The sequence below is a fragment of the Tachypleus tridentatus genome, chromosome 9, assembly GCF_004210375.1.
Source record: "Tachypleus tridentatus isolate NWPU-2018 chromosome 9, ASM421037v1, whole genome shotgun sequence".
Taxonomy (NCBI): Eukaryota; Metazoa; Arthropoda; class Merostomata; order Xiphosura; family Limulidae; genus Tachypleus; species Tachypleus tridentatus.
The window spans coordinates 41,609,216-41,631,731 of record NC_134833.1 but is presented as its reverse complement, the minus strand read 5'-3'; the positions used below and the strand labels follow the sequence as shown (position 1 = coordinate 41,631,731).

The following is a 22,516-nucleotide window of genomic DNA, read 5'->3' as shown; positions in this document are numbered from 1 at the left end:
TATACTCCAATAGCAAAGACTCTTGTCGTTATTGGAAAGTTAATTTTCAAATGTACATACATATAAAATAGATATTTGATTTATAAATAAGGTGTTCAATCGTCGGTGTCTCCGAGTGAAGTCTCTCTCTGCTGGGTTATATTTCTAGACAAAGTAATTTTACAAAACGTAGCGAACGAACGTTATGTAAGGAAACTCGAAATATTTGTCGCATCGCCTTTTCTGTGTAGCAGACAGATCCCTCGACAATTGCTTTTCCCAGGCAAAACGTGCACGAGCGAGACAATTTTGTGAAATAGGGAAACGTTTTAAATTCCATCTGTATAAGACTGCCTTAGATTGATGTGGGCTGGATCTACTCGTTAACGAAGTTTCTGTTTTGTAGACTTCGCACCCTTTGTGCATTCCGAAGATCGACCCGCGAAGATAGTTTATTTCTTTTCTCTCCAATATACGTCTGATTGGAGGGTTTGGTTTAAAGTGAAATGGAACGCGGCTCACGCCACCTGCTTAGAGAGCTGCTACTTTTCTTGAACGATCGCAGGAAATGAATGTTTGAACTTCGTTTTCGAAGCGTGTTTTATCAACTGACTTGTTGATGGAAAAGTTGATTAGTTCCTATAACAAAATGTTTTCCCAACAGTTTACCATTATAAACACTTAGTATTAAGGCACTTCAATTGAGCCAACCAATTTCTTTCTCTCTTTCGGGAAGGATTTTTTATCTCTTAAATCAGAAATTGTGAAAAAAGTGAGAGGTATCGATCAGCTCTTTGCGAGACCTACAAATTTCAACGTGAAAAAAAAAAAAAAAAGTCATCATCACCCGGTATTCCCAGGTGGTCACCCTCCCAAGTACTAACCGGGCCCGCCGTTGCTTAGCTTCGGTGATCGGACGAGAACCGGCGCTTTCAACGTGGTATGAACGATGACAGTTTAATTCTCTTTCTTATTTGGTGTTTTAAGTGTTACTCTAAAAGAAAATCGTTGTCGCAGCCCAAAATTTCCTAGTTGTGAAATATAAGAGATGCTTTAGGAATTCACTTTTACTGGAGGACGCTGGAAAGTGGAGCCTGATAACTCTGGTTTGCGTTACACATCCCCGGAACTACACGAGTGTCATTTCGGGGGTATGGAAACTGTCGCTCACAGGCGTGTGTGTCATTCACATGGAACACTTAAATTGATCAATTTAGCCTCTGAGAACTTTTCTCAAACGTCTTTTAGTCACATGTTGGTGTTTATGTCTTCTTTATATTTCTTTCGGACCTACTTTCGCAAAATCTGGTATTTTACTCTCGTTACACAGGCCCACATCCCATCACTTACAGATGTGTGTGCAGAATTTAGATTTTAACACGAGCTTGCATCGGGATTAGAATTATTTAATATTCACCTTCTTTTATTCGTCATTTGGCTATACACATTAATTTACCTGTGTTTATTAACGTGTATTTTGGTTTCCATCGGGAGAAGTCGTGTGTACTCGCCTCCTTCTCCCCCTACAACAAAATAGTATTAAACGCTGGTTACCGTCTAGTGGGAGTGCCTCAGAAGTCGCTCTTTTGTCTCTCGCTAAAGAAGTGTATGGATATTAATGAAAGTACGTTGCAAAACTGGGAATAATTCTCTGACGTTATAGAAACAGAATGAATAAAGGAACAGCACCTGTCACACTCGGCTACTACCGTTCGCGAGTCGGAAGCGTGCCACGTACCGAGTTCCTACTTATCTGAAGACGTTTCCTTCGCGTTTTGCTTGCACTGCTATGTTTACAATTTTGCTTTTACTGTTTTGTAACTCTTTTTTTTTCTTGTTGTTTCTACTCACCTATTTTGTTTTATACCCAATAGCAAAGACTCTTGTCGTTATTGGAAAGTTAATTTTCAAATGTACATACATATAAAATAGATATTTGATTTATAAATAAGGTGTTCAATCGTCGGTGTCTCCGAGTGAAGTCTCTCTCTGCTGGGTTATATTTCTAGACAAAGTAATTTTACAAAACGTAGCGAACGAACGTTATGTAAGGAAACTCGAAATATTTGTCGCATCGCCTTTTCTGTGTAGCAGACAGATCCCTCGACAATTGCTTTTCTCAGGCAAAACGTGCACGAGCGAGACAATTTTGTGAAATAGGGAAACGTTTTAAATTCCATCTGTATAAGACTGCCTTAGATTGATGTGGGCTGGATCTACTCGTTAACGAAGTTTCTGTTTTGTAGACTTCGCACCCTTTGTGCATTCCGAAGATCGACCCGCGAAGATAGTTTATTTCTTTTCTCTCCAATATACGTCTGATTGGAGGGGTTTGGTTTAAAGTGAAATGGAACGCGGCTCACGCCACCTGCTTAGAGAGCTGCTACTTTTCTTGAACGATCGCAGGAAATGAATGTTTGAACTTCGTTTTCGAAGCGTGTTTTATCAACTGACTTGTTGATGGAAAAGTTGATTAGTTCCTATAACAAAATGTTTTCCCAACAGTTTACCATTATAAACACTTAGTATTAAGGCACTTCAATTGAGCCAACCAATTTCTTTCTCTCTTTCGGGAAGGATTTTTTATCTCTTAAATCAGAAATTGTGAAAAAAGTGAGAGGTATCGATCAGCTCTTTGCGAGACCTACAAATTTCAACGTGAAAAAAAAAAAAAAAAGTCATCATCACCCGGTATTCCCAGGTGGTCACCCTCCCAAGTACTAACCGGGCCCGCCGTTGCTTAGCTTCGGTGATCGGACGAGAACCGGCTTTTTTTTTTTTTTTCTCTTTATTTATCCCACCTCAACGAGGGGGTATACACAGAAATACAACAAATAAAACACAAGTTAATGAATTAGCATGTAACAATAACTCTATAGATTACCATGCTGAAAATTACCACAAAGTTAATAAAATTAAGGAAAAAGAAATAAAAGAGGTAATTGGAACAGCAGGTAATCCAACAAACATTATAATGAACATTAACAAACAAGAAATCAATGGATCTTTCATTGGTAACAAAAATATAATGAAATAACAACTTATCTTAACAACGTACACAAGAAATAACCTTGGGCACCTTGGGTTACCAAGCTACCAACATAAGAATACACAGAATAAAAAACATTTAATGAGTTATGTAACAAAGATCTATGATAATGAAGATATATATGTCTCCGTACACGCACTTTAAACATGGAAATTAAATGAATGACGCGATTTCGTGCCAAAGAAACTGAACGAGCAGAACATATAACCTGACGTGCCAAACTTGTAATTAAACGGAATATGTTCCAGCATCTCCTGGGTAACGAAGGATGAGATCCCACTAAGAGGCATCTCCTCCATACCCAGTTTGATATGGGACATCAAAATAAAATGCCAATAATTTATATACATATGACCACAAGGGCTGTACAAAAGGACATTGGAAAAACAGATGGTCTATGGTTTCTGGCGCCTGGGAACAGAAAGTGCACAACCCTGTGGGATGTCTGTCCATATGTATCAGCTTGACATTTGTGGTAATCGCCCGCAACCAGAGTAAATAATCCACATCACAAACAAAAAAACCCACAAAAGAAGAATAAGCGTTTTTACGAATGCGTTTCCAGTCTCCAGGAGGAACAATATCCCCCCAGTAGAATGGAGCAGGGAAATTAGTAGCGAGTGAAAACTGTATATATCCCACCAGTTGCCGCAGAGATAAACCTTGAAAATGAACTCGATTATCGGAGTGGTCCAGAAAATATAAATCCACAACACATGTGGACGACGGAAGAGGAGCCGGCTGGGTAGACAAAATCGGCAACCACTCCACAGGCAACGCCTCCTTGAGCATATGAAAATGTGAAAAAATTGTGCGGGCATTGGCCAACGGGTCAGCGTCCGTACACATTTCAATCACTGCCCCCACCGGAAGAAAAGCAGGGAGCACCTCGTACATTAAATGACGGACCTGAACCAAACCTGCGTTAATAAATTCAGGAAAATGAAATGTTCGGTGGCGAACATCAACAATAGCCGGATTGAAAAACAAAGGTTCATCAAAATTTGGGGAAAGAGGAGCTGGGACAATCCCTTTATCCCCAAGAAGAACCTTCCAGGCATGAAACATTTCCTGAATATAGAAAGGTAACGATTTCACAAAACGTGGCAAAATACGGCATTGAAGAATCCGAAAGCTTAAAGAGAGATTACCATAACAAGAAAAAAATCCAGAAAGAAGTTGTCGCAAGGTGGAAGGACAAGAAGCATCCAAACAACGCTGCAACAACTTCAAACGGAATGCGAGTTTACGAGTGTTAACATCAACCAAGTTGATACCTCCACAATCATAACTCCGAATCAGAATACCGTATGCCACTTTATGTATACCTCCCGCCAAATAAAATCCAGTATACATTTGCGAAATCTAGCCTCAAACTGTCTTGGCAACGGGAGTATATTCAACGGGTACCATAACACCGATGCCACCAAGGAGTTCACCACAAGAGATTTACCCTTTAGCGACAAAGAACGAAATCGCCACGACACCAAGACACGAGATACCCTGCGCAATACACCCTGCCACGTATCTTGCAGCATGACATCGAAATTAGAGTGGAAAACTATTCCCAAAATCCGAATAGGATCCTGGGAAATTCTCAACTCACCAAGGACGAAGTCTGCAGAAGAGGCCAAACACCCAACCCACAAACCCTGACTCTTGGTCCAGTTGATCTTCCCACCAGTAGCTTTGCCAAAAGTTTGGCAGACATCCAACACATGCGGCAAAGATTCGGCGTCTCGTAAGGTTAAGGTGGTATCATCAGCATGCTGATAAGTAAGTGAAGGCGTGGTGAGTAGCACATCACCACCAATACCAGTAATATGTACATTATGGACTAACATATTTCGTAACGGTTCGACACTGAGAACGTAAAGTAGAGCAGACATGGGGCATCCTTGACGAATACCCCGAGTAATAGCAAAATCATTAGTGAGAAATCCATTAAACTTTACACAACTAGAAATAGAAGTATAGCAAAGACGAACCCAATGAACAAAAGTAGAACCAAAACCCATACGCAGAAGAAGTTGAAATAGATAGTCATAGGCCACCCGATCAAAAGCTTGCATCTGATCGAGCTTCAAAAAGATTCCACCCTGGCCGGTACGTGCTAAAGATTGCAATAGCAAAACGAGTGTTAATGGAGTATCAGCAACGTCCCGTCCAGGTATACACCCGGATTGGTCATCTGAAACTAAACTGGAGATCACAGACGAAAGGCGACGAGCCAGCACTTTGGCCAAAAGCTTATAGTCAGTACAAAGCAATGTCAAAGGCCGGCTGTTAGCCGCCAACCGTCGATCCCCCCTTTCGGGATAGGAACAATTACCCCAGAACACATTGTACGGAGCAACTGTGGAGAGTGAAACAGTTGAGACAAGACAGATAAAAAGTCGTCAACAAAAGAGGTAGAAAATATTTGAAAAATTCGGAGGTAAAACCATCCAAACCAGGAGATTTGCCCAGCGGTAAACTGTCTAAAGCAGCGATAACTTCCGGAACCGTGAATGGAGCATCACAAATATTAGCTTGTTCACTGGAAAGAGTTCGATCAACAAATGAGAGAACTAAATCTATGTCTGCCTGCAGAACGATATCCTTAGAGTACAGTGCGGAATAATACTGATGTAAAACAGCAGCGATATCTTCCACACCGGACACCTCCACACCCCTATCAGTGAGCATGGATCTAAACTCAATTCTGCTTTGACGGACCTTTTCCATACGAAGAAAGTAAGATGTAGATCTCTCACCCTCCTCAAACCAACGAATATGAGATCGAATCCTCGCCCCTCTATGGTATCGTGATCCAAAGTCTCCAATGCATCTTCAAGTTCATACAATTTGACCTTAGATCTACCAGGGAAACGGGTCAGTTTTCGAAGCTCACGATTGATGGACGACTCAAGCTGACATTTGCGAGAACGGGATGCCCGCGCACGAAGAATCGAATAACGCTCGGTAAGTAAACGGAACGCGCATTTCAATTGTTCATACCATTTAATTTTATCAGTCCCATAAACTGACCAACTACGACTTCTGGCGATCAACAGCTTAATGGCTTTCACATATTCGGCATCCCTCAATAACTGGTTATTGAAGTGCCAGAAATTAGGACCTCTGACAATTGGTCGCAGAGTAAGGTCGAAGCCCAATAAAGCGTGATCTGTAGCAGGAAACCACAACGTACGGAAACGTTGGACAGTCCCCTGCAAGGTAGAAGAAAGCAAAACCCTGTCAATACGTGACGACATCATCTCACCATTAACAAAACGCTTCCATGTGAAACCAGGTGTAGTCGGCGATATGAGTGAATGCGCATCAAGCAAATCAAACCTATTAAGAAACTGGACAAAAGCCGAACGGCTGGCGTCTCGGTAGAAACGGACCGGAAATCGATCGCGTGCCACATCCACCACACAATTAAAATCTCCCACAACAAGCAATCCCGTGCAACCATCCAAACAATACTCCAAGTTTTGGAAAAATTCCCGTCGCTCGGAGATATCGCGAGGAGCGTACACAGATGATAACAGATAAGACAAAGACTCGAAACTGAATTTGACTGTCAGAACCCTACCCACCCCATCAGAAGAAACGAATGTAACATTATCACACAAAACTGCTGTACCAAGATGGCAACCCTTGTCGGCCAGAAGTAGAATTATTAAAAAAACTACACCTGGCCAAAATTTCAGAACGACATCAGGAAAATCATCAGTAAAAACGTTTCCTGTAAACAAACAACATCAAAATTAGTAACAAAGTAATCCAGATAATAAGCCAGCTTACTAACATTACGCAACCCATTACAATTCAAAACTCCCACCCTTAGTAAATGTACCATGCTAAAGAGAAAGTAAAGGTACAAGAATTGAAAGGAAACTGTCACAAACACAAAAATAACAAGAATAAATGTAAAGATCTAAGCAAATATGCACAAAGTTCAAATAACAATAAATGACAGTCTTACACGAACTGAAACAAACAAACTGTCACAAAAAACACATTTAAGGCTGCGACACCGCCTTCGCCTTCGCCCGAGATATCCGTAGTATTGGCACGTCCGACACCCGTTTTCGTCCACTGCCCTTCTTAGAAGTGTCACCAGGAGACATTGCCACCACACTAGCATACCTCCAACGACGAGGAAGAGGCACCTCCACATCGCCGGCGGTACTCACACCACTAACCGGAAGTGGCGGGAAGTGACGATCAAAATTGCGACTTGCAGCAGGGGGTGACTACTTGCCCGTTCCCTGGCCCCACCAGAAACCGTCGATCGTCGGGCAGAAACATCGTCCACCACCCGATGGGTAGCTGCAGCCTTCTTTGAAAGGGGAACCTCCGAATCAACGCGTGGACAAACAGAAATGGTGTCAACATCATGAGGCACTGCACGAGAGGGAGCAGCCGTGTCTACTTCAGCGGCGTCACGAGAAGTAGTAGGCGTGGCCACTTCAGCGTCGTCACTAGAGGAAGTTCGAGGAACAACAAGCTTGGGACAACGTTGACGGACGTGTCCCTGCATATGACAATGTCGGCATATAAACTGGGGCAATCTCGATATAGATGATCCGCCCCAAACATAAATTACATACTTTTGACTGGCGATCATGCTTCACTTTTACCAATACCGCCTTGCCCAAAGGATCAAAAACTTTTACTACGTACGGCAAAGAGATACACTTCTCACTAAAACACACACGAACATGGCGTATACCTAAGTATATGCCCTGGTCCCTCTTCCACACAATAGGGCTTTTCACCTCACAATCATAATCTTTAAGTTTATTTAGAATAATATCATCGTCGATATATTCGGGTACGTCCATAAATGACACAGTAATAGTACGTTTAGTGACACCATTAGCCGAACAGTGCACACCATTTACAGTTAAACCAGCATCTATAGCCAGGTCCACATCGTCGGGAAGAACAAAAAGTTACCTCATATCCACCCGGGCGAGGAACTACGGCAGTGACCGAAGCAGCACCAAACGTAGAAATAACAGAATGGATAACGTCCCCATGGCTTGAAGTTGTCGTTTCCACAAAAACTGTACGACGCATAACTTCCATGACCTTCTTGGTTGATGAAGACATCGTCAAACAACTTGAAAAATACAAAATCTAGCAAAAAAAAAAGAACTACACGCTCACTAGGCTTAGCTGTTAAATTTACACTAAGGCAATGAGGAGCTCGAAAAACACGTCTGTACTCGTTGACGAGAACCGGCGCTTTCAACGTGGTATGAACGATGACAGTTTAATTCTCTTTCTTATTTGGTGTTTTAAGTGTTACTCTAAAAGAAAATCGTTGTCGCAGCCCAAAATTTCCTAGTTGTGAAATATAAGAGATGCTTTAGGAATTCACTTTTACTGGAGGACGCTGGAAAGTGGAGCCTGATAACTCTGGTTTGCGTTACACATCCCCGGAACTACACGAGTGTCATTTCGGGGGTATGGAAACTGTCGCTCACAGGCGTGTGTGTCATTCACATGGAACACTTAAATTGATCAATTTAGCCTCTGAGAACTTTTCTCAAACGTCTTTTAGTCACATGTTGGTGTTTATGTCTTCTTTATATTTCTTTCGGACCTACTTTCGCAAAATCTGGTATTTTACTCTCGTTACACAGGCCCACATCCCATCACTTACAGATGTGTGTGCAGAATTTAGATTTTAACACGAGCTTGCATCGGGATTAGAATTATTTAATATTCACCTTCTTTTATTCGTCATTTGGCTATACACATTAATTTACCTGTGTTTATTAACGTGTATTTTGGTTTCCATCGGGAGAAGTCGTGTGTACTCGCCTCCTTCTCCCCCTACAACAAAATAGTATTAAACGCTGGTTACCGTCTAGTGGGAGTGCCTCAGAAGTCGCTCTTTTGTCTCTCGCTAAAGAAGTGTATGGATATTAATGAAAGTACGTTGCAAAAAACTGGGAATAATTCTCTGACGTTATAGAAACAGAATGAATAAAGGAACAGCACCTGTCACACTCGGCTACTACCGTTCGCGAGTCGGAAGCGTGCCACGTACCGAGTTCCTACTTATCTGAAGACGTTTCCTTCGCGTTTTGCTTGCACTGCTATGTTTACAATTTTGCTTTTACTGTTTTGTAACTTTTTTTTTTCTCCTTGTTTCTACTCACCTATTTTGTTTTATACCCAATAGCAAAGACTCTTGTCGTTATTGGAAAGTTAATTTTCAAATGTACATACATATAAAATAGATATTTGATTTATAAATAAGGTGTTCAATCGTCGGTGTCTCCGAGTGAAGTCTCTCTCTGCTGGGTTATATTTCTAGACAAAGTAATTTTACAAAACGTAGCGAACGAACGTTATGTAAGGAAACTCGAAATATTTGTCGCATCGCCTTTTCTGTGTAGCAGACAGATCCCTCGACAATTGCTTTTTCCCAGGCAAAACGTGCACGAGCGAGACAATTTTGTGAAATAGGGAAACGTTTTAAATTCCATCTGTATAAGACTGCCTTAGATTGATGTGGGCTGGATCTACTCGTTAACGAAGTTTCTGTTTTGTAGACTTCGCACCCTTTGTGCATTCCGAAGATCGACCCGCGAAGATAGTTTATTTCTTTTCTCTCAATATACGTCTGATTGGAGGAGTTTGGTTTAAAGTGAAATGGAACGCGGCTCACGCCACCTGCTTAGAGAGCTGCTACTTTTCTTGAACGATCGCAGGAAATGAATGTTTGAACTTCGTTTTCGAAGCGTGTTTTATCAACTGACTTGTTGATGGAAAAGTTGATTAGTTCCTATAACAAAATGTTTTCCCAACAGTTTACCATTATAAACACTTAGTATTAAGGCACTTCAATTGAGCCAACCAATTTCTTTCTCTCTTTCGGGAAGGATTTTTTATCTCTTAAATCAGAAATTGTGAAAAAAGTGAGAGGTATCGATCAGCTCTTTGCGAGACCTACAAATTTCAACGTGAAAAAAAAAAAAAAAAAGTCATCATCACCCGGTATTCCCAGGTGGTCACCCTCCCAAGTACTAACCGGGCCCGCCGTTGCTTAGCTTCGGTGATCGGACGAGAACCGGCGCTTTCAACGTGGTATGAACGATGACAGTTTAATTCTCTTTCTTATTTGGTGTTTTAAGTGTTACTCTAAAGAAAATCGTTGTCGCAGCCCAAAATTTCCTAGTTGTGAAATATAAGAGATGCTTTAGGAATTCACTTTTACTGGAGGACGCTGGAAAGTGGAGCCTGATAACTCTGGTTTGCGTTACACATCCCCGGAACTACACGAGTGTCATTTCGGGGGTATGGAAACTGTCGCTCACAGGCGTGTGTGTCATTCACATGGAACACTTAAATTGATCAATTTAGCCTCTGAGAACTTTTCTCAAACGTCTTTTAGTCACATGTTGGTGTTTATGTCTTCTTTATATTTCTTTCGGACCTACTTTCGCAAAATCTGGTATTTTACTCTCGTTACACAGGCCCACATCCCATCACTTACAGATGTGTGTGCAGAATTTAGATTTTAACACGAGCTTGCATCGGGATTAGAATTATTTAATATTCACCTTCTTTTATTCGTCATTTGGCTATACACATTAATTTACCTGTGTTTATTAACGTGTATTTTGGTTTCCATCGGGAGAGTCGTGTGTACTCGCCTCCTTCTCCCCTACAACAAAATAGTATTAAACGCTGGTTACCGTCTAGTGGGAGTGCCTCAGAAGTCGCTCTTTTGTCTCTCGCTAAAGAAGTGTATGGATATTAATGAAAGTACGTTGCAAAACTGGGAATAATTCTCTGACGTTATAGAAACAGAATGAATAAAGGAACAGCACCTGTCACACTCGGCTACTACCGTTCGCGAGTCGGAAGCGTGCCACGTACCGAGTTCCTACTTATCTGAAGACGTTTCCTTCGCGTTTTGCTTGCACTGCTATGTTTACAATTTTGCTTTTACTGTTTTGTAACTCTTTTTTTTTCTTGTTGTTTCTACTCACCTATTTTGTTTTATACTCAATAGCAAAGACTCTTGTCGTTATTGGAAAGTTAATTTTCAAATGTACATACATATAAAATAGATATTTGATTTATAAATAAGGTGTTCAATCGTCGGTGTCTCCGAGTGAAGTCTCTCTCTGCTGGGTTATATTTCTAGACAAAGTAATTTTACAAAACGTAGCGAACGAACGTTATGTAAGGAAACTCGAAATATTTGTCGCATCGCCTTTTCTGTGTAGCAGACAGATCCCTCGACAATTGCTTTTCCCAGGCAAAACGTGCACGAGCGAGACAATTTTGTGAAATAGGGAAACGTTTTAAATTCCATCTGTATAAGACTGCCTTAGATTGATGTGGGCTGGATCTACTCGTTAACGAAGTTTCTGTTTTGTAGACTTCGCACCCTTTGTGCATTCCGAAGATCGACCCGCGAAGATAGTTTATTTCTTTTCTCCAATATACGTCTGATTGGAGGAGTTTGGTTTAAAGTGAAATGGAACGCGGCTCACGCCACCTGCTTAGAGAGCTGCTACTTTTCTTGAACGATCGCAGGAAATGAATGTTTGAACTTCGTTTTCGAAGCGTGTTTTATCAACTGACTTGTTGATGGAAAAGTTGATTAGTTCCTATAACAAAATGTTTTCCCAACAGTTTACCATTATAAACACTTAGTATTAAGGCACTTCAATTGAGCCAACCAATTTCTTTCTCTCTTTCGGGAAGGATTTTTTATCTCTTAAATCAGAAATTGTGAAAAAAGTGAGAGGTATCGATCAGCTCTTTGCGAGACCTACAAATTTCAACGTGAAAAAAAAAAAAAAAAAGTCATCATCACCCGGTATTCCCAGGTGGTCACCCTCCCAAGTACTAACCGGGCCCGCCGTTGCTTAGCTTCGGTGATCGGACGAGAACCGGCGCTTTCAACGTGGTATGAACGATGACAGTTTAATTTTCTTTCTTATTTGGTGTTTTAAGTGTTACTCTAAAGAAAATCGTTGTCGCAGCCCAAAATTTCCTAGTTGTGAAATATAAGAGATGCTTTAGGAATTCACTTTTACTGGAGGACGCTGGAAAGTGGAGCCTGATAACTCTGGTTTGCGTTACACATCCCCGGAACTACACGAGTGTCATTTCGGGGGTATGGAAACTGTCGCTCACAGGCGTGTGTGTCATTCACATGGAACACTTAAATTGATCAATTTAGCCTCTGAGAACTTTTCTCAAACGTCTTTTAGTCACATGTTGGTGTTTATGTCTTCTTTATATTTCTTTCGGACCTACTTTCGCAAAATCTGGTATTTTACTCTCGTTACACAGGCCCACATCCCATCACTTACAGATGTGTGTGCAGAATTTAGATTTTAACACGAGCTTGCATCGGGATTAGAATTATTTAATATTCACCTTCTTTTATTCGTCATTTGGCTATACACATTAATTTACCTGTGTTTATTAACGTGTATTTTGGTTTCCATCGGGAGAAGTCGTGTGTACTCGCCTCCTTCTCCCCCTACAACAAAATAGTATTAAACGCTGGTTACCGTCTAGTGGGAGTGCCTCAGAAGTCGCTCTTTTGTCTCTCGCTAAAGAAGTGTATGGATATTAATGAAAGTACGTTGCAAAACTGGGAATAATTCTCTGACGTTATAGAAACAGAATGAATAAAGGAACAGCACCTGTCACACTCGGCTACTACCGTTCGCGAGTCGGAAGCGTGCCACGTACCGAGTTCCTACTTATCTGAAGACGTTTCCTTCGCGTTTTGCTTGCACTGCTATGTTTACAATTTTGCTTTTACTGTTTTGTAACTCTTTTTTTTTCTTGTTGTTTCTACTCACCTATTTTGTTTTATACTCCAATAGCAAAGACTCTTGTCGTTATTGGAAAGTTAATTTTCAAATGTACATACATATAAAATAGATATTTGATTTATAAATAAGGTGTTCAATCGTCGGTGTCTCCGAGTGAAGTCTCTCTCTGCTGGGTTATATTTCTAGACAAAGTAATTTTACAAAACGTAGCGAACGAACGTTATGTAAGGAAACTCGAAATATTTGTCGCATCGCCTTTTCTGTGTAGCAGACAGATCCCTCGACAATTGCTTTTCCCAGGCAAAACGTGCACGAGCGAGACAATTTTGTGAAATAGGGAAACGTTTTAAATTCCATCTGTATAAGACTGCCTTAGATTGATGTGGGCTGGATCTACTCGTTAACGAAGTTTCTGTTTTGTAGACTTCGCACCCTTTGTGCATTCCGAAGATCGACCCGCGAAGATAGTTTATTTCTTTTCTCTCAATATACGTCTGATTGGAGGGTTTGGTTTAAAGTGAAATGGAACGCGGCTCACGCCACCTGCTTAGAGAGCTGCTACTTTTCTTGAACGATCGCAGGAAATGAATGTTTGAACTTCGTTTTCGAAGCGTGTTTTATCAACTGACTTGTTGATGGAAAAGTTGATTAGTTCCTATAACTGATGATGGAAAAAATGTTTTCCCAACAGTTTACCATTATAAACACTTAGTATTAAGGCACTTCAATTGAGCCAACCAATTTCTTTCTCTCTTTCGGGAAGGATTTTTTATCTCTTAAATCAGAAATTGTGAAAAAGTGAGAGGTATCGATCAGCTCTTTGCGAGACCTACAAATTTCAACGTGAAAAAAAAAAAAAAAAAAGTCATCATCACCCGGTATTCCCAGGTGGTCACCCTCCCAAGTACTAACCGGGCCCGCCGTTGCTTAGCTTCGGTGATCGGACGAGAACCGGCGCTTTCAACGTGGTATGAACGATGACAGTTTAATTCTCTTTCTTATTTGGTGTTTTAAGTGTTACTCTAAAGAAAATCGTTGTCGCAGCCCAAAATTTCCTAGTTGTGAAATATAAGAGATGCTTTAGGAATTCACTTTTACTGGAGGACGCTGGAAAGTGGAGCCTGATAACTCTGGTTTGCGTTACACATCCCGGAACTACACGAGTGTCATTTCGGGGGTATGGAAACTGTCGCTCACAGGCGTGTGTGTCATTCACATGGAACACTTAAATTGATCAATTTAGCCTCTGAGAACTTTTCTCAAACGTCTTTTAGTCACATGTTGGTGTTTATGTCTTCTTTATATTTCTTTCGGACCTACTTTCGCAAAATCTGGTATTTTACTCTCGTTACACAGGCCCACATCCCATCACTTACAGATGTGTGTGCAGAATTTAGATTTTAACACGAGCTTGCATCGGGATTAGAATTATTTAATATTCACCTTCTTTTATTCGTCATTTGGCTATACACATTAATTTACCTGTGTTTATTAACGTGTATTTTGGTTTCCATCGGGAGAAGTCGTGTGTACTCGCCTCCTTCTCCCCCTACAACAAAATAGTATTAAACGCTGGTTACCGTCTAGTGGGAGTGCCTCAGAAGTCGCTCTTTTGTCTCTCGCTAAAGAAGTGTATGGATATTAATGAAAGTACGTTGCAAAACTGGGAATAATTCTCTGACGTTATAGAAACAGAATGAATAAAGGAACAGCACCTGTCACACTCGGCTACTACCGTTCGCGAGTCGGAAGCGTGCCACGTACCGAGTTCCTACTTATCTGAAGACGTTTCCTTCGCGTTTTGCTTGCACTGCTATGTTGACAATTTTGCTTTTACTGTTTTGTAACTCTTTTTTTTCTTGTTGTTTCTACTCACCTATTTTGTTTTATACCCAATAGCAAAGACTCTTGTCGTTATTGGAAAGTTAATTTTCAAATGTACATACATATAAAATAGATATTTGATTTATAAATAAGGTGTTCAATCGTCGGTGTCTCCGAGTGAAGTCTCTCTCTGCTGGGTTATATTTCTAGACAAAGTAATTTTACAAAACGTAGCGAACGAACGTTATGTAAGGAAACTCGAAATATTTGTCGCATCGCCTTTTCTGTGTAGCAGACAGATCCCTCGACAATTGCTTTTCCCAGGCAAAACGTGCACGAGCGAGACAATTTTGTGAAATAGGGAAACGTTTTAAATTCCATCTGTATAAGACTGCCTTAGATTGATGTGGGCTGGATCTACTCGTTAACGAAGTTTCTGTTTTGTAGACTTCGCACCCTTTGTGCATTCCGAAGATCGACCCGCGAAGATAGTTTATTTCTTTTCTCTCCAATATACGTCTGATTGGAGGAGTTTGGTTTAAAGTGAAATGGAACGCGGCTCACGCCACCTGCTTAGAGAGCTGCTACTTTTCTTGAACGATCGCAGGAAATGAATGTTTGAACTTCGTTTTCGAAGCGTGTTTTATCAACTGACTTGTTGATGGAAAAGTTGATTAGTTCCTATAACAAAAATGTTTTCCCAACAGTTTACCATTATAAACACTTAGTATTAAGGCACTTCAATTGAGCCAACCAATTTCTTTCTCTCTTTCGGGAAGGATTTTTTATCTCTTAAATCAGAAATTGTGAAAAAAGTGAGAGGTATCGATCAGCTCTTTGCGAGACCTACAAATTTCAACGTGAAAAAAAAAAAAAAAAGTCATCATCACCCGGTATTCCCAGGTGGTCACCCTCCCAAGTACTAACCGGGCCCGCCGTTGCTTAGCTTCGGTGATCGGACGAGAACCGGCGCTTTCAACGTGGTATGAACGATGACAGTTTAATTTTCTTTCTTATTTGGTGTTTTAAGTGTTACTCTAAAGAAAATCGTTGTCGCAGCCCAAAATTTCCTAGTTGTGAAATATAAGAGATGCTTTAGGAATTCACTTTTACTGGAGGACGCTGGAAAGTGGAGCCTGATAACTCTGGTTTGCGTTACACATCCCCGGAACTACACGAGTGTCATTTCGGGGGTATGGAAACTGTCGCTCACAGGCGTGTGTGTCATTCACATGGAACACTTAAATTGATCAATTTAGCCTCTGAGAACTTTTCTCAAACGTCTTTTAGTCACATGTTGGTGTTTATGTCTTCTTTATATTTCTTTCGGACCTACTTTCGCAAAATCTGGTATTTTACTCTCGTTACACAGGCCCACATCCCATCACTTACAGATGTGTGTGCAGAATTTAGATTTTAACACGAGCTTGCATCGGGATTAGAATTATTTAATATTCACCTTCTTTTATTCGTCATTTGGCTATACACATTAATTTACCTGTGTTTATTAACGTGTATTTTGGTTTCCATCGGGAGAAGTCGTGTGTACTCGCCTCCTTCTCCCCCTACAACAAAATAGTATTAAACGCTGGTTACCGTCTAGTGGGAGTGCCTCAGAAGTCGCTCTTTTGTCTCTCGCTAAAGAAGTGTATGGATATTAATGAAAGTACGTTGCAAAAACTGGGAATAATTCTCTGACGTTATAGAAACAGAATGAATAAAGGAACAGCACCTGTCACACTCGGCTACTACCGTTCGCGAGTCGGAAGCGTGCCACGTACCGAGTTCCTACTTATCTGAAGACGTTTCCTTCGCGTTTTGCTTGCACTGCTATGTTGACAATTTTGCTTTTACTGTTTTGTAACTCTTTTTTTTTCTTGTTGTTTCTACTCACCTATTTTGTTTTATACTCCAATAGCAAAGACTCTTGTCGTTATTGGAAAGTTAATTTTCAAATGTACATACATATAAAATAGATATTTGATTTATAAATAAGGTGTTCAATCGTCGGTGTCTCCGAGTGAAGTCTCTCTCTGCTGGGTTATATTTCTAGACAAAGTAATTTTACAAAACGTAGCGAACGAACGTTATGTAAGGAAACTCGAAATATTTGTCGCATCGCCTTTTCTGTGTAGCAGACAGATCCCTCGACAATTGCTTTTTCCCAGGCAAAACGTGCACGAGCGAGACAATTTTGTGAAATAGGGAAACGTTTTAAATTCCATCTGTATAAGACTGCCTTAGATTGATGTGGGCTGGATCTACTCGTTAACGAAGTTTCTGTTTTGTAGACTTCGCACCCTTTGTGCATTCCGAAGATCGACCCGCGAAGATAGTTTATTTCTTTTCTCTCAATATACGTCTGATTGGAGGAGTTTGGTTTAAAGTGAAATGGAACGCGGCTCACGCCACCTGCTTAGAGAGCTGCTACTTTTCTTGAACGATCGCAGGAAATGAATGTTTGAACTTCGTTTTCGAAGCGTGTTTTATCAACTGACTTGTTGATGGAAAAGTTGATTAGTTCCTATAACAAAAATGTTTTCCCAACAGTTTACCATTATAAACACTTAGTATTAAGGCACTTCAATTGAGCCAACCAATTTCTTTCTCTCTTTCGGGAAGGATTTTTTATCTCTTAAATCAGAAATTGTGAAAAAAGTGAGAGGTATCGATCAGCTCTTTGCGAGACCTACAAATTTCAACGTGAAAAAAAAAAAAAAAAAAGTCATCATCACCCGGTATTCCCAGGTGGTCACCCTCCCAAGTACTAACCGGGCCCGCCGTTGCTTAGCTTCGGTGATCGGACGAGAACCGGCGCTTTCAACGTGGTATGAACGATGACAGTTTAATTTTCTTTCTTATTTGGTGTTTTAAGTGTTACTCTAAAAGAAAATCGTTGTCGCAGCCCAAAATTTCCTAGTTGTGAAATATAAGAGATGCTTTAGGAATTCACTTTTACTGGAGGACGCTGGAAAGTGGAGCCTGATAACTCTGGTTTGCGTTACACATCCCGGAACTACACGAGTGTCATTTCGGGGGTATGGAAACTGTCGCTCACAGGCGTGTGTGTCATTCACATGGAACACTTAAATTGATCAATTTAGCCTCTGAGAACTTTTCTCAAACGTCTTTTAGTCACATGTTGGTGTTTATGTCTTCTTTATATTTCTTTCGGACCTACTTTCGCAAAATCTGGTATTTTACTCTCGTTACACAGGCCCACATCCCATCACTTACAGATGTGTGTGCAGAATTTAGATTTTAACACGAGCTTGCATCGGGATTAGAATTATTTAATATTCACCTTCTTTTATTCGTCATTTGGCTATACACATTAATTTACCTGTGTTTATTAACGTGTATTTTGGTTTCCATCGGGAGAAGTCGTGTGTGCTCGCCTCCTTCTCCCCCTACAACAAAATAGTATTAAACGCTGGTTACCGTCTAGTGGGAGTGCCTCAGAAGTCGCTCTTTTGTCTCTCGCTAAAGAAGTGTATGGATATTAATGAAAGTACGTTGCAAAACTGGGAATAATTCTCTGACGTTATAGAAACAGAATGAATAAAGGAACAGCACCTGTCACACTCGGCTACTACCGTTCGCGAGTCGGAAGCGTGCCACGTACCGAGTTCCTACTTATCTGAAGACGTTTCCTTCGCGTTTTGCTTGCACTGCTATGTTGACAATTTTGCTTTTACTGTTTTGTAACTCTTTTTTTTTTCTTGTTGTTTCTACTCACCTATTTTGTTTTATACCCAATAGCAAAGACTCTTGTCGTTATTGGAAAGTTAATTTTCAAATGTACATACATATAAAATAGATATTTGATTTATAAATAAGGTGTTCAATCGTCGGTGTCTCCGAGTGAAGTCTCTCTCTGCTGGGTTATATTTCTAGACAAAGTAATTTTACAAAACGTAGCGAACGAACGTTATGTAAGGAAACTCGAAATATTTGTCGCATCGCCTTTTCTGTGTAGCAGACAGATCCCTCGACAATTGCTTTTTTCCCAGGCAAAACGTGCACGAGCGAGACAATTTTGTGAAATAGGGAAACGTTTTAAATTCCATCTGTATAAGACTGCCTTAGATTGATGTGGGCTGGATCTACTCGTTAACGAAGTTTCTGTTTTGTAGACTTCGCACCCTTTGTGCATTCCGAAGATCGACCCGCGAAGATAGTTTATTTCTTTTCTCTCAATATACGTCTGATTGGAGGAGTTTGGTTTAAAGTGAAATGGAACGCGGCTCACGCCACCTGCTTAGAGAGCTGCTACTTTTCTTGAACGATCGCAGGAAATGAATGTTTGAACTTCGTTTTCGAAGCGTGTTTTATCAACTGACTTGTTGATGGAAAAGTTGATTAGTTCCTATAACAAAATGTTTTCCCAACAGTTTACCATTATAAACACTTAGTATTAAGGCACTTCAATTGAGCCAACCAATTTCTTTCTCTCTTTCGGGAAGGATTTTTTATCTCTTAAATCAAGGTGGTCACCCTCCCAAGTACTAACCCTCCCAAGCCCGCCGTTGCTTAGCTTCGGTGATCGGACGAGAACCGGCGCTTTCAACGTGGTATGAACGATGACAGTTTAATTTTCTTTCTTATTTGGTGTTTTAAGTGTTACTCTAAAAGAAAATCGTTGTCGCAGCCCAAAATTTCCTAGTTGTGAAATATAAGAGATGCTTTATGAATTCACTTTTACTGGAGGACGCTGGAAAGTGGAGCCTGATAACTCTGGTTTGCGTTACACATCCCCGGAACTACACGAGTGTCATTTCGGGGTATGGAAACTAGAAGTATAGCAAAGACGAACCCAATGAACAAAAGTAGAACCAAAACCCATACGCAGAAGAAGTTGAAATAGATAGTCATAGGCCACCCGATCAAAGGCTTGCATCTGATCGAGCTTCAAAAAGATTCCACCCTGGCCGGTACGTGCTAAAGATTGCAATAGCAAAACGAGTGTTAATGGAGTATCAGCAACGTCCCGTCCAGGTATACACCCGGATTGGTCATCTGAAACTAAACTGGAGATCACAGACGAAAGGCGACGAGCCAGCACTTTGGCCAAAAGCTTATAGTCAGTACAAGAAAACAATGTCAAAGGCCGGCTGTTAGCCGCCAACCGTCGATCCCCTTTCGGGATAGGAACAATTACCCCAGAACACATTGTACGGAGCAACTGTGGAGAGTGAAACAGTTGAGACAAGACAGATAAAAGTCGTCAACAAAAAGAGGTAGAAAATATTTGAAAAATTCGGAGGTAAAACCATCCAAACCAGGAGATTTGCCCAGCGGTAAACTGTCTAAAGCAGCGATAACTTCCGGAACCGTGAATGGAGCATCACAAATATTAGCTTGTTCACTGGAAAGAGTTCGATCAACAAATGAGAGAACTAAATCTATGTCTGCCTGCAGAACGATATCCTTAGAGTACAGTGCGGAATAATACTGATGTAAAACAGCAGCGATATCTTCCACACCGGACACCTCCACCCCATCAGTGAGCATGGATCTAAACTCAATTCTGCTTTGACGGACCTTTTCCATACGAAGAAAGTAAGACGTAGATCTCTCACCCTCCTCAAACCAACGAATATGAGATCGAATCCTCGCCCCTCTATGGTATCGTGATCCAAAATACATTGCATCATCTTCATAACACTAAACTTTGTCTACCAGGGAAACGGGTCAGTTTTCGAAGCTCACGATTGATGGACGACTCAAGCTGACATTTGCGAGAGAACGGGATGCCCGCACAAAAATCAAAAATAACGCTCGGTAAGTAAACGGAACACGCATTTCAATATTTCATACCACTTAATTTTATCAGTCCAAAACTCTAAAATACATTGCATCATCTTCATAACACTAAACTTTGTTGGAAGACTTGCAGAATTACCAACTTCACTGATAACAAGCTGGAACCATTATTAGCAGGCACATTGATTTAATTGTCAGCATTTAAGTTTATCACGAGCTTGCATCAGGTTAGAATTATTTAATATTCACCTTCTTTTATTCGTCATTTGGCTATACATTAATTTACCTGTGTTTATTAACGTGTATTTTGGTTTCCATCGGGAGAAGTCGTGTGTACTCGCCTCCTTCTCCCCTTATTATTAAACGCTGGTTATTGTTGTTATTGGTATCTTGATTTTTATTGGCCCAACAGGGGGTTATAATTCACCCCTTATTACATTGGTACCAAAAATAGATACTTTCTATATCCAATGTTTCAGTTTGGGTTTTTTTTTCTCATAATGTATCTCTGTCAAACTCAGCCAACTCCTATCTTGCTTAACACTATGGCATAGGAAGCCTGATTGTTTCCTACCTTCCCACTACTTGGATGGCTCTTTCCCTTTTGGGAATATGAGCATCACTCAAATCCCTCCTGCCTTTGAGATGAGCATACTAGAGATCCTTCAATGGCCTTTATGTGATCAAGGGATTATAAAAATCAACTCACTGGTGTCTTCACTTTCTTTATTTGGAATCATTCTTCAGTCCAAAGAAGTTACTGTGTAAAGATTGCTGTATACTATGCCACTCATCAAGTAATTCATTTCTTCAATAATTCTTCACTTCAGGGATGGAGTGCATATCCCAAAAGTCAAGAATTCCAGGGTCTAATTATGGATAATGAAGCTTCCCTACATAATGTTTTAATCCTCCTTATTCAATAGGCAGTATCTTATGGCCTAGGTTTACTAAAGAGAAAACAATTCTCAGGCTACACTCCAACAATTCCACGATAGTGTCTTGCATTTTCTATCCAGGAAATACTTTGTTCATGTCTCCTTCTTTTCAAACCTTGTATCTCCTTTCTTGGAACTGCTCCTATCATATCACCATACTAGCTTCCCATGTTCGATGGGTGATGATTGTGGTAATAGTTCAATTGTCTTGACCCAAACAGATTCTCCTACTAGACTAGACGCATCACAAATTTCTGTTTGATTGACTCTCCTTTTCAAATACTGATTATTGGTGGGTTGGCCATTAAGTGAAATAAGCAGATACTGGCAGTTTGGTCTCCAGTATTTTACCTTTTGGAATTTGGCAACGGATGCATGCCTTCAGGATAGGACTGGATTACAGCTCCAAGCGTTCCGTCAATTTTCTGTGTTACCAAAGATACTAACTATGATTTGTTCCAGCCTTTGTCGAGTCTTTTTTATTGCAACATATTGGCAGTTATATCATGGTTTCTACTTCTATGTTATTTTTAATATTGTCCACCTCTTGAACTTCCTCTTTGGCCATCTCCTTGGAGACAGCCATGATTTTGCATGGTATATCCTGCTATCCAGAAGTGTAAGCTTCAGATATAAAGGTTGTACAGCTCTTTGCACAGCTTCAGGGTTTAAGGTTATCATACATCTGTCTCAGTGTTTGCTTAATTCTGTGATTGTCATTTGTCAGTGAAAATAGAACACATGTTGGTTATGGTAAAGTTAAAGAAGGTTAAACTCGCTTTGATCAAAAATAGCAACTATAACTTGTTTTTTGACCTAACTCTTTGGCCTGAGTTTATCTTCTACAATTGCTGTGTATATGGCAGACTTATCAATTACTATCCAATAATAAAGAAAAACATTATTTGAGTCTCCAGTACTCTCTAGCTTCTTCAAGCTGCTTTGGGTCTTTTTGAAATGGCCATTCCAGTTACCTAACTGGTATATTAAGATTATATTACATGTTCTTTCTGAAAACCTCTTTGTGACCTTAGTCCAATATTTCATATGTCACCTTTACTGAAAATACATCAACAATTGGGGTGGTTTCAACTTGCTGTTCACAGAATGTTTTATCATTCTATCTTCTTTCTCACACTGGT

The 22,516-nt window shown here is 40.4% G+C and overlaps 6 non-coding genes across 6 annotated transcripts; all 6 read right to left on the bottom strand.

Moving 5' to 3' along the window:
* Nucleotides 1–814: 814 nt before the first annotated feature.
* LOC143227608 (5S ribosomal RNA) lies at nt 815–933 on the bottom strand. The gene has a single exon (XR_013015038.1). It is a non-coding gene; the product is annotated as a 5S ribosomal RNA (ribosomal RNA).
* A 9,088-nt stretch (nt 934–10,021) lies between these two features.
* Nucleotides 10,022–10,140, bottom strand: LOC143227607 (5S ribosomal RNA). Its single transcript, XR_013015037.1, has one exon. It is a non-coding gene; the product is annotated as a 5S ribosomal RNA (ribosomal RNA).
* Nucleotides 10,141–11,858: 1,718 nt separating this feature from the next.
* Nucleotides 11,859–11,977, bottom strand: LOC143227606 (5S ribosomal RNA). The gene has a single exon (XR_013015036.1). It is a non-coding gene; the product is annotated as a 5S ribosomal RNA (ribosomal RNA).
* Nucleotides 11,978–13,709: 1,732 nt separating this feature from the next.
* Nucleotides 13,710–13,828, bottom strand: LOC143227605 (5S ribosomal RNA). The gene has a single exon (XR_013015035.1). It is a non-coding gene; the product is annotated as a 5S ribosomal RNA (ribosomal RNA).
* A 1,720-nt stretch (nt 13,829–15,548) lies between these two features.
* LOC143227604 (5S ribosomal RNA) lies at nt 15,549–15,667 on the bottom strand. The gene has a single exon (XR_013015034.1). It is a non-coding gene; the product is annotated as a 5S ribosomal RNA (ribosomal RNA).
* A 1,726-nt stretch (nt 15,668–17,393) lies between these two features.
* On the bottom strand, nt 17,394–17,512 carry LOC143227603 (5S ribosomal RNA). The gene has a single exon (XR_013015033.1). It is a non-coding gene; the product is annotated as a 5S ribosomal RNA (ribosomal RNA).
* Between the last annotated feature and the right edge of the window lie 5,004 nt (nt 17,513–22,516).